Below are 22533 nucleotides of genomic sequence, written 5' to 3'. Positions count from 1 at the left end.
ATTTCTGTCATAACGGTGTTTGACTCCTGTGCTAAGTAATATTCCTTGATAGTGCAGCCTTTCTTTGTATGGTTATTATGTTGTTAATCACTATCATGTATATTGTATCATACAAATCTTGAAAAGTTTTTCCACTTTCCATAAATGTTATGGAAGAAAACAATCTTTCATGATAATTGTAGTAAATGCAAATTTGAAGGGTTTCTCTTTTTTATAGTTGGACTGTTTTTAGATTTATGCTATCAATTTCTAAAAAGTACTTTTAGAAATCTCAGTCCAAATCCCATCTCCTTTTCCAAACCATTTAAAAAAGGTGTTGTTTACTTTTTCATCATTTATTTTCACACAAAAATACAGGAGTTTCTATTAAGTGATAATTTTAATGACTACTTGAGTCCTCAACATTTTTCTCTTCAGATTTTAGTGATTCCTTAGTTTTGTTTTATTTTGCCTAAGCTAGGGCTAGGGATATCTCCCTTCCCCCCAATTTCCTTGAACCATTTTGGAAAAGTTTCTGTAACTTGAAAGTCAGACTAGCAAAAATAAAAAAATGAAGCCCTTGTTTATAACTCTAAGATATGTTTCCAATTTTGTAGAGTATACAGTAATGCATAGAAAGTTAACTTTGAATCCAGAAATAACTGGATTCAGGTCCCACTTTTGGAATATGTGACCTTCATGACCAAGTCTCTTAACCCTTTAGAGCACGAGACAATTTTCATAAACCAAAAGTTGCAGAGATGGTACCAAATTGCATTGGTACAGGAAGTCTCCACAACCATGTACTAACAAAAATGATGGTCAACCCTTACTTATCTTTATAGTACTGGCACATAATGCAAGCTTTCCTATCTAGTCTAGTACATGAGAATTTGTGGTTTGCTTGCTTTAGTTGTCACTACCACCTTCATTGAAGCATTAACAATAGATCAGGTATTGATATTTCTGATTTATTTGGGTTTATTTTACCTTTTTCTGATACTAGAAAACAAAGAAGTACCACCGATTTCTAAGTGGCATAGGGAGCTTCCAAGGAGGACATTCTTCTACCAATACAGCAGTATCTCTGGAATCTATGGTCTTACAAAATTGCCAAAAGCATTGAGAGGTTAAGTGACTTGTTGAGGCTCACATAACCAGTATCAGAAAAAGGAGAGACTCCATTCTGACTCCAGGGTCACGACTCTATACACTTTTCTACACTGCCTCTGGGTCTTAAAGAGAGTAGGAATTTAATAAATATTTCATTGATTCATTTTAACAGGGAACCCAGTTTTCTTGTCTGCTCTAAAGGAAAACTTTTAATGATGGAAATATCAGATCAGATAGAAGGGGAGAATGAGACAGGCTGGATTTTTCTTGAGAGCCATATGGCTGTTGTGGATGATAACAGTTTGGCTGCTGATCTATCTGATGCTGGACTTTTCTAAAAGTAATAACACAGGCTTTTTGTGGTAGTGAGCTCCCTACCACAGGAAGTGTTTATGCAGAAGCTGAATGACCAGGGATGCTATTCAGAGCTTTTGCGAATTAGGTGAGAAGGTAAACCAGATGACCTCTAAGGTCCTTTCCAATTCTGACATTCTATTATTCTACAATTTTATGATTCTAGTCATTTCTAATTAGATGCCAGAGAGGAGCAACCTTCACTCATTACACATCCTCGTTAGGTTTGAACTCTGGAGCTGAGCTACAAGGTTGCCTGTTACGTTGCCAATTACCAAAGCCCTTGCTCACTTTCCCCACAGCCCCCTCCTCTGTTCCTTCATCACACACACTCTGGGCCACATCCATGGTAATGAGATGGGTGAATTGACTTTCACTGGGCAGACATGGCTGGTAGCTTGACCTTCCCCCAAGTGGTGTGGACATGTGTCACAAGAGGACAGAGTGAGGCCTCAGGCTGGTGACCAGCTCTGACTTCTGATTTATGGGGAGCTCCATCCTAAGTTATTATAACATGTCACTTGCTTAGTCTTAAGCAGTGGTTCTAATCCTGGATGACAGGTCATGAATGATAAGCAGCTGTAACTCCAAAGTTTCCCTCTGTCACAAATGTCAGACAGGCCAAGAAATCTTGTCCCTGAGGCAAAACACCAGCTACTGATTCGTAGCCTAATTTAAGACCAAAACTTTCAAAGAGGCATAAAGCTAAGTTAAACCACTACCTAGGAAAGGAGGAGGTGTTTGGGGCTTTCCCAGGCTCCCTCCCACCAGCTCAAAGCAAAACATGGATTAGTTTATTAGATTAGCTAGTTGCTAGCATGAAAGGAACAAAGAGCAGGATACTTGCTCTTAGAATGCTTGATTTGACATTTCTGGGTTTCCAATCAAAGAATGAGGACCGAGTCCTTTACATGAGCATGGTAAGTAACTGCCAATGGGCTGATTTGAATAATAGTACAACAAAAAGCTCTCCATGATCAAAATAACATTCCACCAGCCCATGAAATCCTTGTATTCTGAACTCCTCCCTAGCTGGAGTAGTGAGCATGTGTTTAGGTTCACCATCATATAAGACGACAAAGAAAATCTTTAGGCAAATTAAAGAAGGCTTTGAATGCTTAGCTAACGCATTCAGATATGATTCTGGAGGCAATGAAGAACCATCCACAAAATGAAAAAATGACAGATGGTTGGATCAAATGAGACAATATTTATGAAATGTCTTGGAGACCTTGAAATTGTAATATATAAATGTCTGTTGCTATTGTTGTTATTATTATTATTTAATCTGAAATGAAGACTATGTTGGATATGCCAAGCGAGGGTAGGTTGTCAAACCTATGGCAAGTGCCCACAATGACACCCCAGGGCCAAAACTAGAGATTCTATAGATAAGAAACTTTAAAAACTTAATGAATTCATGGAAGTTATACATACATAAGTGAATAACAATATATATTTATCTGTAATATATTTTTATTTCCATTATATAATATATATAATACATATATTTTTTCCAAACATAATTATGGGTCTCCTGTGGCAGCAAAAATTTAGTAACTTTTAGAAGGCAAATATTAAATATAGTAAAATGTTCATTGGTTTATAACTGAGAAGTCATCTTAAAGTAAGAAGTCAAACACAAAATTCATTCAATCTACATTTTACAGTCAGTTAGCAAATGGTTTCTATGTGTAGAGCCTCTCAGGCACTGCGGGAGAGAAGATGGTCAACAAGTGACCACAATCCTTCTAGATCTGACAGCAAAAAATATCAAAGTAGTGAGGTTGTAGAGTTTCCAATCAAGTTCTGACTCCCCTTTTGATTTCTTTCCCTATTCTGGTCACAGTGAAGTAAATGTAATAAAATACCTGCCTTTGGGCAGGAGGAACACTTGTACTGTATCCTTGCTAGCAACGTCCTTGGTTGAACTTGAGATCAAATGTACCACTATAGGTGAATGAAAGTCCAAATACAATTTGGGCATAGGAGAAGAGAAAGGAAATACATTCAGAAATGATATCTTTATATAAATTAAAATAATTTAGGAAAAATACATAAAACCTATCTCAGCTTGCCAAATGACCCCTTTCTGATTCGGATCAAGCTTCTTGCTGACTCTCAGAATATCATAATACAGTTTGAAAAACACTGCCATATTTTTGTGACAAGGCTAACATGGAAATAGATTTTGTATGATTTTATATGTGTAATTAATATCATACTCCTCACCTTCACAATGGATGGTGGGGGCTGGTGGTAGGGAGAGAATATGGAAATTATTTTTATAAAAGCGTGTAAAAATAATTTTCTTTCAAAAAGCTTTGCATAGACCAGCTGCTCTTTGACCAGTAAAACACTATTTCTTAGTGAAGGAAAAAAAAATGGGAAAGGGCTGTCCCTACTGGAGATCCCTTCTAGAAAGTTAGGTTGTGAAGGAAAGTATAGCTGACCTCAGGATTGGCTATGATCCCAGTCTGCCACTAAATTAGGGTAACCTTAGGTAAATCGCTTCACTTTTCTGGGCCTCAACTTTTTTATATGCAACAAGATAAAGATATCTGAACTAGTTTTCTAGTCAAACACTTCAGGTTCCTTAAGTAAGCTCCTTATCATTTCAATTTGACATATATATATATATATATATATATATATATAGTGAATGATTCGTAGCCCAGTTCAGGGACTCTATTCCTTTCAGAAGCTTGTTGCTCAAGCCCCAGAACATCCCTTCATCACTGTCATGCCAAGGCCAGAGGTCACAGAGACTCCACTCCTGTCCCTGTTCTGGGCTTCCCTAGTCCCCACACAACCGTCCTGCTGACACACTTCCCTGGTCAAGGGCTGATGGGAGACACAGTCGCTGTCTACAAATATATAAGGGCAAGGCTATAAAAAGGACAGAGACCAATTATTCTCATTAGTCAACAAGGACAGAGCAAGAGCTAATGGGGCTTCAGAGGCAACAGAGGGAGAATTTAGGTTAATTATTAGGAAAAACTTTGGAACTGTTAGAATAGTTAAGAATCTAGAAACAAAGTGCTTAGGGAGGAGGCAAAATCACCTTCACTTAGAAGTATTCAAGGCAAGATTGGGTCTCCATTTGTCAGGGAAATTTAAAGGAGAGCTAAATCAATGCCACTGCAGAATATAAGAGGAATAGGCTCGCCCCAGAGCCACTTTCTGAAATCTAAAGCTCTACTAATTGAGCAGAGAGATGCACAGTTTATCTTACTACTAGTAACCATGGCCTTATGAAACTGATTAATTCAAATGGAGTTCAACCCATTGGACGCCACTCTAGTCTAGATCATCTACAAAAGTAGATAATCCAAAAGGCATTTCTTTCAGATTAAAGGATGATTAAAATTTAAAATAAAAATAAAAATTTTGGCCTTGTTTTCAACTTGCTTTTTTTAATTATGTCAATTTAATAAAACATTATGGAAGTGTTTTTGAGACATGACTGGAATATAACAATTAAAAAGGTAAAAATGTTGTTCAAGAAAAGCTGGTCTATTAGAAGGACCAGCAAAGAAGCAGCAGTATAGAGCAAGAAAAGGTCAACTCGCATGAAAATCCACAAACTCAGGGGTAGAAAGATGGTGGAAAGTATTTGAATAAAGATAAAAAGAGAGAAAACATGTTTTACATCTTATACAAGAGGGTTAAACATCCTTTGCATCACTTCCTATGGCAGAATTGGAAATAGGGAGCGAGATCTGGGATAAATATAAGAACACATTTTCTGAGAATTAAAAATGTTTGAAAATAATTATCTGCCTTAAAATATTGTGAGTTCCAAGGCTTTGAAAGCAACCATGAAATCCTGCTTGGCGTTAGTCAGAGATACTATACGGTAAAAGAGCTTCTTGTGGTTATGTAAACCCGATGGCATCTGAGATTCCTTCTTAAGAATTAGAGAATCACAATAGATTATATCTTTGATCAGAAATCCAGTGACCAAAGAGGAGGAAAAAGTGGTGGGTAGGTGAATAATGATTAAATAGGCAATAAAAGAACATAAATTGCATTTTAATTAAAAAGCAAGAAACAGAAATGCAGAAAAGGCCATGAATATAGGAAGTTAGTTACTACCTTCTTCAATCATATGAGCATATGTATATACCTATATACACATATATATTATATATGCATACATATATAATAGGAGTCCATAATTTCTTACAAAATCCTCTTAATTGTTCCTTGCATATTGAAATGTTCGTATTATGGATGTGTTAGGTTCACAATAAAATGAATGTTGACATAAATAAGACACAAAGTAAAGGTTGAAGGAAGAAAGTGGCAAAGAAGATAGTATAATGAACTACTTATTTAACACTTAACTACCTTATATAGGGCCACATAGTCCAATCTCTTCAGTTTTACAGTTTAAAAAACTAGAATGCAGAGAGTTTAAGAGCTTTGCCCGGAGTCCCACAGGTAAGTGGCTGGACTGGGAGTCAAACAAAATCCAGGACTCTTTGCATAGAACTGCAATTCCTTTATTGTTATAAACCCTGGATGGCCCAATATGATGGTCTCTCATTGTAGAACACCCATTCCCATGTGGCTGTTCAACAGAAGGAAATCATCTTCAACCACTTTTGAGATTTGCCTACTGGCCTTGCCAAATGACTTTACAATCCACCCTTCAGTGAGGAAGCCTCCTGTTTCCATGGTAGTTTTGGGCCCTCCATTTTACTACTGGATAACTTAGGAAATGATATCCTTCTCTTCCTCATAATAATGGGTAGATGAGAAGGGGATTCAAACAAAAGAAAGCAAAGGTGCCCGCCACCTCTTAAGCAGAATCCTAAAACCCTGGTCACCTCCCCCAGCCCCCCGCAGAGGTCACAAAAGAAAGGCTCCTTCATTATGTAAAATATTCCTCCTTGGCCTGGACTTCTCTTATTTCTTTCAGATCCTTCTTCTGCACAGAGTGAGTCTGTCTTTCCATTGCCAAAGTTGTCAGTCCAGCAGAGACATCCGTGAAGAATTACTGCTGGTCTGTTAAACATCTATTCATTGATTTTTACATCAATGCTGAAGAGATTGTGATTCCATTACAGAATGCCATGAGCCTGGAGGAGAGTGAGTGACATTCCCCTCATCTTCCTGTTTTCACAGCCACCTGAGAAACAAATGTCTGGGCTTTTATAACTACCCAGCCCACCCCTTCATCCCCTAAAGTGAAAAAGACTGAGAAAGATCCAGTATTAGTGTGAAATCCTACCAAACGCATGCGAGTCTGCCTTTGGGGATTATACTAAAATACTATAATCATCTAGTCTGTACTTAAATTCATACAATTTAATGGCATTTGGAGCTGGAAGATGACCTTATGGGTCATCTAGTTCAACTATTCTATTTTACAAATGAAGAAACTCATTCAAGACTGTTACCTGACTTGTCCAAGTTCACACAGGTAGTAAATGAAAGGGATAAGATGCTAACCAATATTTTTTTTCTCCAAATCCAGTGTTCTTAACCACTACAACTTGTTGCACCGTACAACATTCTCTCTCTTCCTTACATATCTTCACCTCTCTCCTCCTTCTTTCCAATTTCTACTGATCCTTCAAGGTTCAATTCAAATTCCACCTACTCTGGGAATTCTTCCTTAAATATTTGGACCTGTTTTGAGCTATTCCTTTTCCTGACTCATAATACTTATTCTCTGAAATGCAAGATCAGCTGATTCACAACATGCTGAGAGTTGACCACATGCTGTCTATTGTCCCCTCAGCTCTTTTGTGCATGTATGTATGTGTGTGTGTCTTCCTAACTATACTGTGAATGAACATCAGATCTTTCATTTGTTGATCCCCACATTTAACACAAGCGGGAGTTCAGAGTAGTTTTTCAAGTTATATTCCTTGGACTGAATTAAACTGAGTTGAAATATAAAGACAAAGAACTTGTATGAGGAAGAAAATAGAGGGTGTAGGAAAAAAAGAAAAGAAAAGCTGAGCAGGAAAGAGGTGCTCAGTGTCCTGACATTGGGATCGATGTAAAGGCTATTTGGGAGCTTCGTTCTTTCCTTGCTAATAGCATTAGGAGCCCTGCAGTAGGTAACAAGCTTTGACACCAGGTCCTGAGGCTTGACAGTCAGCAGAAGCACTGACCCTCCTAAGAAGAGGAGACATTGATTCAGACAAGAGGTCTGAGGGTCAAATAATCAGTCTGTGAGCAGAAAGTACCTGAGCCAGTCATTTAGAACATCCCTTCTTTCTGACATGTCTGCACTGTATCCAGGTCAGACAGGGAGCTTTTTAAAAAAAGACCCCAAGAAGAGGTCCTGGGGTGTCCCATTGTCAAGCAGGAAAATTTCCATGTGAGCTGGATCTAAGAGTAGGCCATGAATCAAGTGGCTGTACAAGGTATCACATTTTAGGAAGGCAACAAGAGAGAAACTTTATTAAAGATATATTTTGTTTTACAAATATACATATTCCTAAGTTATCCAGTAGTAAAATAGAGGGTCCAAAACTACCATGTAAACAGGAGGCTTCCTCACTGAAGGGTGGATTGTAAAGCCATTTGGCAATGCCAATAGGCAAATCTCAAAAGTGGTTGGGTATATTTTATTCCAGTCTAACTATGAAGGTAAAAAGATTCTTGGAAATTAGATTCTCCAATCAACTCCACCCATTTTATAGGTGAGAAAACTGAATCCTAGATAAGCTCAAAAACTTACTCAGAATTACAGAAGCCAATAATTGGGATCAAAGGCAACATCCTAATTCAGATCTTCTGACTTCATGACTCCATCCTTGACATTCCCCCATGTTTATAGGCTAGAATTCTAGTGATTTTAATATGCTAGGTAGAAAGAGATTTGCCCCTGGCAGACTAATGAAAATTGAAAACTCATACACATGGCAATGCCATGAAGGAAGCAGTATAGATGTGGAGCAAAAGGATTATAGCTTCAAGTCTCTGCTCTTCCATTTACTCTCTATATGATTTTTAGCTGGTTACTTCACACTTCTAGATTATAGTTTCCTCATCTATAAAATGGGTGGGGTAGCCAAATGTCCCTTCCATCTATAAATTTCTAACCCTATAATTTTGCTGGATTGAATTAGACCTAACTACAATTTAAATCTAGAAATATTGAACTATAGTAGGGGAGAGCAGACTGAGACAGATAGGTAGAGAGAGTAAAACCAAGAACTATAGTGAGAGAAAAAGAGAGATAGAGAGGGGTGAGGGGAAGAAAGGATGGAGGGAGGGAAAGAGCAACATAAATACTGAGAGAGACAAAGGAAGAGATAGACACAGAGGGACCAAGGCAGTGAGGAAATAGAAATAGACACAGAAACACAGAAAGAAATACAGAAATTAGAAAAGACAGTGACAGAGACCGAGAGAAAGATGGACAGAGGGAGGTGGAGAGAGGAATATAGAAAGTGAATGAGACAAAGACAGAGAGAGATAGTGAGGGACAGAGACTGTGGAGTGAGAAAAAGATAGGCACAGAGACACAAAAATACAAAGAAAGATAGAGGGAAAAAAAAAGACTGACAGAGATATAAAGAGAGATGGAGAAAGAGAGCTAGGAACCCAGCTGATAGGTAACCCTGGACCAGATCATGCCTTTTTATCCTGGCCATTATCAAATCTGCTGAAAACTCTTTCATCTTTCAAGAAAAATCTATAGAGACATTTTTTTCAGATTGGGTGTTTTACACTTTAATGAAGATGCATAGATTATACTGACTCAATTGAACTATTCTTGGCAATGGTTTTCATATAGTCTTAAATGAAAAAAGTATATTTCATCAATTAAAAAATACCAAGAATCTTTGAAGGGGAAGATGAAAGAGCAGAGTATAAAGCTTCTTCACCCTCTTACTATCTCACCAAAACTACCAAAAATAACTCCAAATTACCAATGCAAAAAGTGGCAAAAACTTACAAGAGTCAAGAGTGAACCTGAATAGCCAAGGATAATTAGGGAGGAAGGTTTCTGACTTCCCTAACCTCACTTCCATCAATACAGGCCCTGGGGGCAGGAATAGAGCAAAAAAGAGTGAATTCAACAAAATAATCCCTGGGGAGAAACCTTGACTTGTATCCTTAGCCCCAGATCTTGCATAGGATCCCACTTAAATTTGCAGACTGAGGGCCTTGGGAGTATTTGTGTCTGCTGTGACCTCAGCTCCAGACACTACCACTGGTCCATAGCTTGGTAATGAAGGAGAGGATACCACAGAGTCTGCAGGAGCTAGGTCCTAAGGACAGAAACTCAAAACTTGCTGCTAATGAACCAGGGACTTTGAAGGTCCAAGAAATGTAGACTAGATATTTGTTCTATCCTGGCCTATGGCTATGGCAATAGGAGAGGAGAAATGAGAAAGGCATGAACATTAGTGAGTGTGGTTGCTGAGGGACTGGGGTCCTTGTCAGCTGTGATCATTCCCAGTAAATTGGAGTCCCTGGCTGCTGCCACAGGAGGAAGATGGACTGTCTGCTTACAGTTCCAATGACAAAACTATTCCCAGGCTCTGGTTGGAGCATCTGAGGTCAATCACAGACTGGAATTTCAGTAGAGGACCAGTATTACTCTGACCCTGGACTATAAAAAAATAGAATAACTAAATAGTACTCAGAAAAAAAAAAACAGCTTTAAAAAATTCTGAAACCTTAGGCAACATTCCAACATATGAGGAACTTTGGACTTTAGCAAAAAGCCAATAGTTAAATCTATTGGCCTGACCACTCCTTTAAAAAAAAAATAAGTACATAAGAATGAACAAGCAAAGAAGAAAGAACTCAACTGTTGATATCTATTATGGAAACAGAGAAGACCATGGCTCATACTCAGTGAACAGTGAGGTAAAACATCTACTTCAAAAATAGCAAAGAAATACAATAAATGGCCACAAGCTCAAAAAAGGGGCTCAAAGACCAAATGAAAGAAATGGATGGAAAATTAGTTTTTAAAAAAAGTAAGAGTAATGTAAGAAAATCATGAAAGAGATACCACACAAGTAGAAAAAATGATGTCCAAAAACTCATAGAAGAAAATAATATATTAAGAAGTAGAATAAGACAAGAGGAATCTAATGATTTCCTAAGAAAACAATTAATAATAAAGCAAAATTTAAAAAATAATAGAAGAGAATAGGAAACATGTTATCACACAGTATTTGTAGAACAAAAGAACTGGGCTTACAACTAAAAATAAAATATTCTGCATAGATGAACATAATTATACAATGTAAAAAATTGATACTTTAATACACTAAAGGAGATTCAACTATTCCTAAGGAAAAACCCAAACTCAACAGAAAATTTGATCTATAAGAAACATACAAAGATAATCAAAATCTAATCATAAGCAACCCAAAAGATTATAGTGTTTGATTCCTGTATGAGAAAATGTCATTCATGGGCCCTGGAAATGGTGTCATTGCCTGAGTGTTTTGAAGGGGCATGTATGGATTGGAAGACTCAAGGTTGGGGTGAATATAATGGAGTGAACCAAAATGAATGTGGAATAGACCAGGAGTAATAGGTAAAATGGAATTATTATCTCATATGGAGGAAAAATGAGTGGAGGAATAGCCACAGAGAAGGAGAAGAGGGAATGGATTGCTGATAGTACTAGAACCCAACTCTCATCAGACCTAGGATAAAGGGAGAAAAACATTCTCAATTACAAGGGTAAAAATCTTCTACAGAGAAACAGAAAGGAAGGAGGATGGGATAAGGGAAGGTCTGGGCAACTAAGGGAATAAGAGAAGGATGATTGGGTTAAGAGGAAGGAGGGCAAGGGGATAAATAATCCAAGGAGGGAAGGAGGGATACTTAGGAATACATATCAAGAGATAGAGAGGTAAATTGAGGAAAAGGGGAGGGACTTTTAGAAGAAAATAGGGGAGAGATTGTTAGAATTTCACTGTTATCAAGAAGTATAAATATATGGTTGTATGGATAAAGAAAGGATTTTTGGAAAGGAGGATTTTATAAGAATTAAAGGCAAGGGGGAAGGAACAAGGGAAGGACTTTTGGAAAAGAGTAATAATTTAGTACAAAGAGGGCAAGAGAAGAGCATAAGGGAGGATTTTTGAGAAGGAATGTGAATTAGAAAGATATTAGTCAAAGGAAATTGGACCTCTAAGAAGGGATATGGTGAAAAGATAGAAAAAAGGGGGACCAAGATTGAGGAGGAATGTAGTACATGGAAATGTACTGCTAATAACCATTATATTGAGTATAAATGGAATGAAGTCACACATGGGAAGAAAAGAAAGCATCCAAAACTAGGACCTGAGGATGTATTGTTTACAAAAAACAAACTGAAAATGAGAGACAAACATAAAGTAAAAGTGAGGGGTTTGAGCAGAATATATTATACCTGACCTGATCCAGAGAAGACAGGGATAATAGTCATAATCTCTCACATAGCTGAGGCTAAAATGAATATAATTGAAAGAAATGAGCAAGTTAACTACATTATGTTGGAGGGGAGAGTGTACTATGGATTATATGGCATTATCAGTATTGGACCTGTTTGTATCAAGTGTTACAGCATCCAGAATTTTAAAGGAAAAAATAAATGAGATACAGATGAAAATAGATAACAAAATAATAATAATAGCAGGAGACTTCTGTTTTTCCCTTCTCAGAACTAGATAAATTTAACCAAAAAATAAATTAAAAATAAGTTAAGAAGATGAATAGGACCTTAGATGAGTTAAATATAATATCTATTTGGAGAGTTACACACAAACACACACAATAGACACACCTGTGAGATGGTATTATTAGATCTAAGATTGAGCTTACACACAATTCAACCACAGTTTCTAGTGAGACAATTATGGTTCAGAGAGCATAAATATTCTGCAGAACTCTTACTATAATGCTCACTGTAATTTGGAGATAATGTCATGTTCTTGATGGGTTACACCATTAGAACAAAAGTTCTACTGGGTATGACCAAGGTAGAAAGATTTGGTTTTGAAAAGGGCATGGTCCTAGCAGCAGATTGTGTCTGTTGCCTAAGAACCAATCTACTTAAATATGGCCCTGGTAATATATGTTACCTGAGAACCAGATTAAGTTAAGTGGATCAAAGTTAATGCTGACAGGAAGGTAGAGAAATGATTAGAGCAGATGTGAATTGTTTTTTAGAAAACATGATGAAATATATATTAAGTGTTGCAAAGCTCTTTGAACTAGGGATCCTATTACTAGGATTAGGCCATCAGGGCATTATTTAGAGAGTTAAAAAGCTGTGTATATATGAAAACATTCATGGAAGCTGTATTTGAAATGACAATATAACTGGAAATAACACAAATGCAAAGATTAGGAGAAATGGATTATATTTGCTTCATGGGGCTGGTGATATTTGGAATTGGAATGCAATAGATTGTATTATGGTGTTAAAAATGACATTTAAAAATATAAAGCAAGGGAAATATATGAAGAGCTGGAAAGAGAAAAATAGAGAATAAGAATATTATAACTATGATTACATATTAAAGTAAATCCAAAGGAAATTCAAAGCAGAGGATGTTTATATTAGCACACATGTATAATTAGCATATTTTTAAACAAATTGGAAACAACATAGAGTATGGTTTTGTACATAATTTTTAGTGCATTCATTTATTTAAATTTTTTGTAGTTGGTGGTGGTGGTGGTAGTGGTTACCGAGTATATAATAATTTTTAATTTAAAAAAAAATTTTTTTTAAATAGCACGCTTTCCCTTTCCCAATTAGTTGGAGATGACAAACAACTTCATCAGTTAGGCTCTGAGGGAACAAAATAGAAGAAATGTCTGCCAATTCTAAATTCAGGGCCATTGCCTTAGCTGAAGGAGCTCTAGCTCTAAAACATTCACACTGTAGAAAATGCCATACTAACCATCCAAGCCAATGGCTATAGATAGAAAAAAAAAAGAATTCAACAGCCCATTATATAGCAACCTTAGCAATCAACAGAAACATCATTATTTGAGAAGAGTATAAGGACTGAGTGACCTGCCTGGGCAGTACCTGTAGAAACTGCCAGCAATATAACAGCCTGCTTGGTTTCATGCAACAGTCACTGTCCATTAAATGCCTATCCTAATACAGTAGCATCAGAGCCTGTTGAAGAACCAGCCCAAGTGACCTGTCTGGTCTTCCCCAATAACAGACGTACCTATCTATCAGAGATACTGAATCTTTAGGGGAATCAAATCCCAGATGATCCATTGGTCCAGCAGATCTGGATGCTTCTCATTTGCAGAGTTGCCAATTCCCTTGGCCATGTGAGTACCCCACCTTTGTGCCCCATTGCCACTTGTAAGGTATGTGTGTACCTATTTATCTCCTATCCTGTACTTTGGTCATGTTTATATGTCCTTGGTGTTGGGGGAAATGCTTTGTGATTACTGTTCTTGCTTTGCCCTTTGAGCACATGCCTTTGCTAAAGAAATAATAAAGATATAAAGAATACTGGCTGAATGTTAAAGGGAAGCACACGAGTGGGAGTTCATGGGCTAGTACTTCAGAGGATTGACAACTTCAACATTAGCCCTAAAACCCTGAAAATAGTAGTTGCTCTTTGAACTCATCCTCTCAATGTCACTGTGACTTGGATGAATGTCCCCTCAATGGGTGTTACATATGTAATAGAAGCTTCATAATAACTGAAATTGTATGAAATTGGAATAGTCTATCAAAGGATGGAAGAGACTGAGTTGTCCCTTATTATAAGTTTTCAAATTATGACTAGATGACAACTTATTGTGACTTTGTAGACTCATTTCATTTATGGGTCGGTTTCTAAAGTCCCTCCCAAATCTAAGTCATATGTGCGTGGGGACAAATATAAATATTCATGCCTATGGATGAATCATGACTGAAGTCCCTTCAGATGGCTTGGAAACAGGTCTTTGAAACTCCTTTGCCAAGGAGTTCACTATCGGTCTCTCACTATACTAGAGAAAATAAAAAGAAACAAACCAAGAAATAAATCCCTATGCCTGTGGTATTGAATTCCATAGATAACAATGTCATTGTCTTCCTGCCCATGGTCAAACTCTGAAGTTAGGGGATTTGTTTTTAGTGACTCCAGTCTCCCTTTTCTTCTTTCTTCTCCCTTCACTAGGCAAATAGGTGGAACAGTAGATAAAGGACTGATCCTGGAGTCAGGAAGACCAGATTTCAAATCTGACCTCATATACATAATAGTCTTTACCCTGGGCAAGTCCCTTAACCCTGTTTGTCTCAGTTTCTTCATCTGTAAAGTAAACTGTAGAAGGAAATGAAAAATCACTCTAGTATCTTTTTCCAAGAAAACCCTAATATAGAGTATGACACTGCTGAAATGATAGCAACAATTCCCTCCCCTCCCTGACCCTCAGGGATACTTCCTACCCAGCACTAGGTTGCTTACTGTATATAAAAGTCAAATTCACTATATTGTTTTAGTTTGACTTCTCTTTCTATGTCTTATATTAAGGCCATTTTGTTCCTTTTGGTTTTTAACAGTGCAAGCACTATAGTGTCCTGATCTCCCTTCCAAGTCCAGTGAGTAATTCCTTAGTATTATTTCTCAAATTTGATGTGTGAAGGATGCAAAGGGAGTTATGGTACCATTCATCTTCTATAATCCATTGGCAAGACAGGAATATCTAGTTCTTCATTGTTGATACTCCCTTGCCGCCCTGGAATACCCCCAAGGGAACTTGTCCTTGTCTGGTGCAATGAGATGAGCCGCCAAAGGACTGAGGATGCAATTAGCAGGGTATCAGGCTACCAGTCAAGATGCCTTGGATCTAGTCCTAGTTGAAAGCAATCAATAGCATAACCCTTACTAAAGTCAATCTCTGATATCTCAGCATGGCATGGAAGTGTCCCAGGATTTTTAAAGGTTATGGAAGCAGAGAATTCTGATAGATCATGCCTACCAAGCCACAAAAGTTTCAAAGACATGCCTGATGACTCATTAACTGTATGGCTATTACCTGAGGTCTAGTAAATTGGTAAAGGCTCATCGTGAAGCAGGCTACAGGATGATGAGTTTTTGCCCATAGTTGCTATGGATTTTCAGCTATTAAATGGTATAGATATTGCTATACAATCCCTTAGTGGCAGTATTACCAAGACTGACCAAACCATGTATCCTTGAGGTATCTAAGTGAACTTTGGTAAATTGTTAAGTTCTCTCAGCTTCAATTTCCTCCTTTATAACATGGAGATAAAGGTATATACCTATGAATAATACTAATACTACTAATAATAAAATACATAAAATTATATCTAAATTAAAGGTCATATAGAAGGGCCAATGTAACAATATGGATAGATACAACTTCACAGTCAAAAAGTTATGGGCTCAGACCCTACCCTGAAAGATTCTGGGAAATTCTCTTGACTTCAAAATGTCTCAGGCAAACCTGTATAACTTAAAGTTGAAGAGCAGATTCCTACCAGCATTGTTCCTTTCTGAAGTCCCCCACAAATCAATAAAAGCTTGGGCCAAGTTAAAGTGGAAAAGATTATCGTAGTATTCTAAAAACATTCTTCAAGTATCTGAGAGTCAACAGAAACCAAGTATTATATTTCGTCAGTCAATATACACTTATTATATGGCTACTATAATCCAGGTGCAGTACTAAACTGCTGAGCTCCTGGACTGCCATCTGAAGTTGTATAAACTGGATATTTATCCATGCATTCATTCAGCAGATAATAATAAAAACTAAATAAGTAGCAATAGTAACAATAACAGCTAACATTCATATAGAATTTTAAGATTTGTAAATGGCTTTACAAATGAAATCTCATTTTACAGATGAAGAAACTGAGGCAGAGGTTAAGTAACTTGCTAAAGTTGCACATCTAGTAAGTATCTGAGGCTAGATTTTTATTCACTTCTTCCCTCTAACTGACCAGGCTTTATTCACTACTATATATAAGATATCATTCTATGGAACAAATACATGTCAATGAAAGATTCTAGAACAGAATCTCAATCCTCTAGGCCACATACCAATAGAGGGAATGTTTAGGAAGATGTAGAATCCTTGGTGTTATTTTCTTTTTCCCCTGATGCTAGGATTAGGTTGTTCTCTGACTCTCCTGCTAGGATTAACTGCCTTCCTCATCTCACATTCCCTGCACCACACCTCCTCTCCTGGTACATGCTTCTTCCCTCAATTTCCTCTCCTGGACCTCATTTTCTGCTGTTTTAACTTCTGCATTTAGCTCCACACATGCTTCATCAATAAATCTCTCCTGCTCATTTATCTCCCAGAGTGTCTCAGCTCCTAATTCCATCACTTTCATTCTCACACCCCTCCAACCCTCAAATCACTTCTTTGTCATGATACCCAACATTGAGTTGACGCTCCCTGGTCAGGTAGTTTGCTCTGGTACGCCTGGATGTCAGTGTCCTACCCTCCATCCACAGTACCCTCAGGAGAATCCACCACTACCCTGAGCTGGGTCTCCATTTGCCTTTACCAGCCTTCAAGCATTAGCAACTCACTCCCTAGACTATACAGGAAGTAACCAGTCATTGAGATGTTTCTACGTCGTGTTTGAAAAGGTGAAATGATACAATGAACTAGATAGGCAATGTGAACTTGGCACCTCTGAACTAGAATTCAAATCCCTGTCCTTGCTACCTATTGCAGATCATTTCCTTTTTTTTCAATGAACTGTTTTTGGGGTATTTTTTTTTTTGTAATTGATTCTGTCTATTCACAAAAACAAGCTGAAAAGAAATAGATTCAGCAAACAAATGGTTGCTTTTGAAAATGCTTACATTCAAAAATTTCATGGTGATACTTCAAATTTTCAGACTACCTGTGAATTCAATAACACGAGCATAATCAGTCAAAAATAAGTTGTAGACCCTTTGTACTTGAGTAAAAGGACTACTTTAATGAATTTCTGTAGCAAAGACCCTATCAACCATGGGATGTCCATTTGGTGCTATCAGCAATCAGAGAGACTAACATTTGAATAGTAAATATGCAATCTACTCATGGATCCATACTCAAATTTGATCTATCTTGGTTTGGCCCTTCAAGAAACTAAGACCATCTCCATGCTATGAACAGACATCACAGGATCACAGACTTAGAGCTGGAGTGGACTTTAAAGGTTAATGAGCCCACCCCACTTGTATTCTCATGTGAAAAATGAGGCCCAGAGAGGTTGGCGAATTGTTCAAGGTGAGCCAGCTAGCAAAAGCCAGAGAAAGATCTGAACCTGTTTTCCTGGCTGCAAATGTAATACTCTATACACTAGACCCACGCTTCTATTGGCCCTCAGCACTAAACAGTTATTAATCATCCAGTCAATATTTTTAAGGATTTTAGCATCTACTTTGATCCAGGAATCACATGTACATTATCAAAGATAGCAAGATGTTTGTGCCCTCTGTCCTTAAGAAAATGTCAGCATATTAGAAAGGAATTAGCTAAAACACATGGATGACAAATGAATGAGTAAAATGTAGGGTAACATTTGCTAAATGCCAAACAAATGGTGATGGGGTAAATGATAATAATAACAATTCTGTAGCACTTAAAGTTTTATATATACTTAGGATAAGTAAATCATGGGAGATTTAAAAAAAAATTTTTTTCCCTCATTTTGGTTATCATTTGATCATTCTCCTAAAAGCTGAGTAAAGAAAAAATGGAATCTGGTTAATTGAAAAGGTTAATTGAGGTTTTATTGTAGCATGGCATAATATGCTTATCTCATAATCTATGTCCCTGCATTACCTCCTCAGGGTTTTATTCTCCTCTTCAGGACATTGTACTTTATGAAGCTGGGAGACTCTCAAATCATCACTGTCTGGGTTTAAGTCCCTCAGGTCTGAGGCATTTCAATTTTAAAAGGATGTGTATGTTCTCTGTTTTCTGTGTTAATGAAAATCACTTTTGCCATCTCATTTCCTGAGATAGGAGATGGCTGTGTAGAATATTTGGGGGGTAGAACAGAAAGTGATCTGACCCAAGATATTGCTTGTAAGTTCATGCTGGTGCCACTTTCTCTCCTTTAAATTCCTTTTATGAGTGTTGTTATTTTCCTTCTGCTTAGAGTAGGCTGTAGAAAGGGGAAATAGTTCATTGGTGGTTCAATTTAATTATGTTCTGGTTAACTGAGAATTCTTTGTTTTCAAAAGTGTTTCTTCGTATTCCCCAAACACCATTAATAACAAATAAAGGGTTTTCCTACCTCTCTTCCAGAGCATAAGTAGTATCTTAGGAGAAAAAAAACAGCAGTCTATCACCACATATTCAACCAACAAGGCTCAGTCTCAGAATAGTCTCAACTTCTAGAAAGTAGGGAAGAGAATGAACAAAAGGAAGTCAGAATTCTTTCTTATTCATTTCTTCATTCATCAGTTATTTGTTGAGTACTTTTTAAAACCCAGTTATTGTGCTGGATACTGGCAATACAAATAAAAGGGTGGGAAAGGGTGTCATCCATCTGCAGATTTGATTAGTTTAGACTCCAAGGAACACACATGATGCCCCACCCTGGATAGGTTAATCATCTGAAATATCATCATTATGTTGATGGACTTGGTGTTGTTGTTTTGTTTTGCTTTTGATACTTAATACCTTATCAGTTCCCCAGTGGCTTCCCTCCTCTGATTGGAGAGCTAGAGAGTGGAGCACTAAACTCTTCTAAAGGTTTTATTCATAGAATTCATAAACTTTGTTCAGAAACTTTCAGAACTTCCAGCTAAGTCTCCACTTTTCATTAATAACTCTTCTTGGGTTCAACTCCACAGACCATCATGCCCTCTCTCAAGATATTCCCTGGTGCCCCCTCCCACTTTTTAGCTTCCTTTTATATGTTGTCTTTCTCTATTAGATTATAAGCTCGTTGAGGGTAGGGATAATCTTTCATTTTCTTATCTGTATCTTGATCACTTAGTACAGTGTCTGACATTCTGTGGACACTTAATAATTGTCCATTTAATTGAATTTAAAATTCTGAAATTTATAAACTATTTGGGGAGAATATTACTATGAATGGGGTTGTTCCATAAATAAATACAAAACAAGGTAGTATGTAATCAAAATCATGAAATCTAATAGTTATGAAGGGTATTTAAGAGTTTAGAGCAGAGGAAAGTCACTGTGGGTTAAGTGATTAAGGAGAAAACCTTCTTTATTAAACCTAATATCCATCAACCACAACCAAGGGTTGCTTATAGCAAAGCCAAAATTGAATCAGAATGGTCAGGAAGAATATCATTCACAGAATAATCACTTTTCACAGAAATAATTCTATGTGTAAAGCAAATTCCATAATTATGACTTCATTCATTATTTCAGATATAAAATTCCTAGAGTGGACTTTAAATGATTGTCTTCCCAGCAGAACTGATAATCCAGTAGGAATTGAATGAAAACTAGTTCACAGCTGAATTGAAAAGGAATACCCAAGGCTTAAAGGTAATGACATATCTACACTTCCCATTAGGGCAATAAATTAATTCCAAAAGTAATGTTTTCCCTGAAGGAAATCCATAGTCACTGAGTAGAGTTCCAACCAAAAGCTAAGAGCTTATTAAAATAAGGAATCTTGATCTTGAAAGATCAATACAAATACAGGACCTGAGGTTCTGAAACCAGCAGAAAAGATCCGAGGTCTAGAGCAGGATAAAGTCCTAGTGTTGCATTTTCTTTATGCATACTATGGCTGCCTTTTGAGGAGAGCTTTATTTCTTGTGAGGCAAGGTCAAGAAAGAGATATTTGCCAGAGGGAGGCTTAATCCATGACCCAGTATCTTCTGAGAAATTAGTCTGTTGTTGAGCCCTTTCCAACACCAAACACTGGCTATGAATGTAAAGAAAAGGCTATAGGGTACCTGTTTGAGTTAGAGTAAGGAAGAAAATAAACTATATGTTCCTTGAACACAGATTTATTTGAATTTGATGTCAAGTGCTTTGCACAGTGCCTTATAAAGTCTAACAAAAGACAGTCTGATATAAGAGAAAAGAGTATTGGTTTTAGATTGAATGGAACTGAATTCAAATCCTGATTTTATAACTTACTACCCATGTGAATTTTTTTTTTTTAAACCCTTACCTTCCGTCTTGGAGTCAATACTATGTATTGGCTCCAAGGCAGAAGAGTGGTAAGGGCTAGGCAATAGGGGTCAAGTGACTTGCCCAGGGTCACACAGCTGGGAAGTGTCTGAGGCCAGATTTGAACCCAGGACCTCCCATCTCTTGGCCTAGCTCTCAATCCACTGAGCTACTCAGCTGCCCCCTACCCATGTGAATTTTGATACAACTTGAAGTTCACTGTGGATCTATGATTCTATAAAAATAATTTTAATTAAAATATAACTTGCATGTTCAGTCATTCTTTGCCTCAAATAGCTTCCATCCTGAGGCTGCTATTTCACCCACTAAAATGGACCTCCATCCTTATGTCCAGAATTAGACAGGCAACTAAAACAGAAGCAGGGAATATCTGTGGGTAGGGAATAATGTACAGTACCTGATACATTCATATTAACAATCTAGTAATCCAATAATTGTCAATAAACAGATATAAAATGCCCATTATGTGCCAGGCACTGACTCCAATTTCCAGCAGCCTGGAATATATCTGGAGTATTATTGACAAATAAAATGATTTTATCTTTCATTTAACACACTTGTAGGTGCCTTTGCTGTCCTGAGCATGGGAAATACAGCTAATGAGAGGCTAAATAGCTGTCACAAAGCCCATGCAGTAAAATCAGTGGACTTAATTTGTACATGTTTGATTCAGAGTGTATTTACTTGTTTTATGAACAATTCTAGGTTAATCTTGATGTCTCTGACCCCTTGTCTCTACTCACAAAGCTCCCACCTGATATCAGACCCTCGTCATTTTGTACCTAGATTATTGCATTGGCTTCCTAATTGATCTCTCTGCCTCATTTCTCTCCAATTCAGTTCATCCTTCACACTATCGCTAAAGTGATTTTCCTTAAATGTAGATTTATTTGACTGTGTCATTCTTCTACTCAATAAACCATAATGGCTTTCTATTCCTTCTAGAATCAAATCAAAACTCCTCTGTTAAAATTCTTCACAATTTTGTCTGAATCCATTTTTCCACATGTTTTGGCCATTGTTTTCTTTTGCAATACAACCAAACAAGACTTCTCACTGTTCCTCACACACAAGATTCAATTTCTGCTTTCCAGGACTTTGCAAGGGTTGTTCTCTATCCATGGAACATACTCTCTCTTTAATTCCTCCACGAAGATTTCCTATCTTCTTTCAAGACACAGCAAGAACCAACTTCTATGTGGAGTCTTTTCTAATCCCCAAGTTCCAATTCCCTCCTTCTCAAGGTATCTTGCATTTGTTTGTATTTATTTAATTTTCATGTATTCTCTATATACTTATATGTGTCCTTGTTCTTATTGTCTTTCCCATTAAATCATAAATTTCTTGCCAGGAATTAAAATTAAAAATTCTTTTAAAATTAAGTCTTTCTTTCTACCTTAAAAGTGATGCTAAGAATTGGTCCTAAGGCTGAAGAGCAATAAGGGCAATTGGGATTAAGCAACTTGCCCAGGGTCACATAGCTAAGAAGAATCTAAAGTTAGATTTGAACCCAGGAATTTCCATTTCCATGCTTAACTTCTCATCCAGTAAACCACCTAGCTTCTCCAGTAGAGATTATTTTATTGATTATACTTGTATCTCCTATTCCTAACAAAGTACCTGGTGTATAGTAGGCATCAAAGTGTTATTGATTGATTGAAAGAACACATTTGGTTATTTGATTTAGAAATCAAAGCAAACTAGAAGCAGGAAACTAAAAGTGATGAGCCTTTGGGAGGTGTCTACTAGACTCATCCTCCTTAATATCATTAGTATCCATCAGCACCTTGTTATTATAGTCTACATCATTTCTCCATTTTCTCTCACTTGGTTTCACACAAAAAAATAGGTCATGAAGAGGGACATATAACAAGTTATGTGGCTGAACTGTTGATATCTTTTTATTTAAAGAGATAGACATCTAATTAAAATTTTGTATTTGTCTCCTAAAAAAGGAAAGCATAGTCACTGACCCTTAGAATCTGG

General features: G+C 37.0%; 2 long non-coding RNA genes across 3 annotated transcripts in view; one reads left to right on the top strand and one right to left on the bottom strand.

Annotated features, from left to right (window-relative positions):
- Positions 1-22533, bottom strand: part of LOC103102528 (uncharacterized) — a 56548-nt gene that overhangs the window by 20147 nt on the left and 13868 nt on the right. Inside the window, exon 2 of the long non-coding RNA XR_001628570.2 lies at positions 18659-18758. This is a non-coding gene — a long non-coding RNA (uncharacterized LOC103102528). The remainder of the gene's footprint in view (positions 1-18658; positions 18759-22533) is intronic.
- On the top strand, positions 13198-21893 carry LOC107651711 (uncharacterized). 2 transcript variants are annotated; one of them, XR_008917820.1, is made up of 4 exons: positions 13198-13725; positions 14951-14989; positions 19771-19890; positions 21642-21893. It is a non-coding gene; the product is annotated as an uncharacterized LOC107651711 (long non-coding RNA). The 2 variants fall into 2 exon arrangements; XR_008917821.1 differs by lacking the exons at positions 13198-13725; positions 14951-14989 and adding an exon at positions 18129-18293.

The sequence above is a fragment of the Monodelphis domestica genome, chromosome 3 (assembly GCF_027887165.1).
Source record: "Monodelphis domestica isolate mMonDom1 chromosome 3, mMonDom1.pri, whole genome shotgun sequence".
Classification (NCBI taxonomy): domain Eukaryota; kingdom Metazoa; phylum Chordata; class Mammalia; order Didelphimorphia; family Didelphidae; genus Monodelphis; species Monodelphis domestica.
This window is presented reverse-complemented; position numbering and strand designations above follow the sequence as displayed.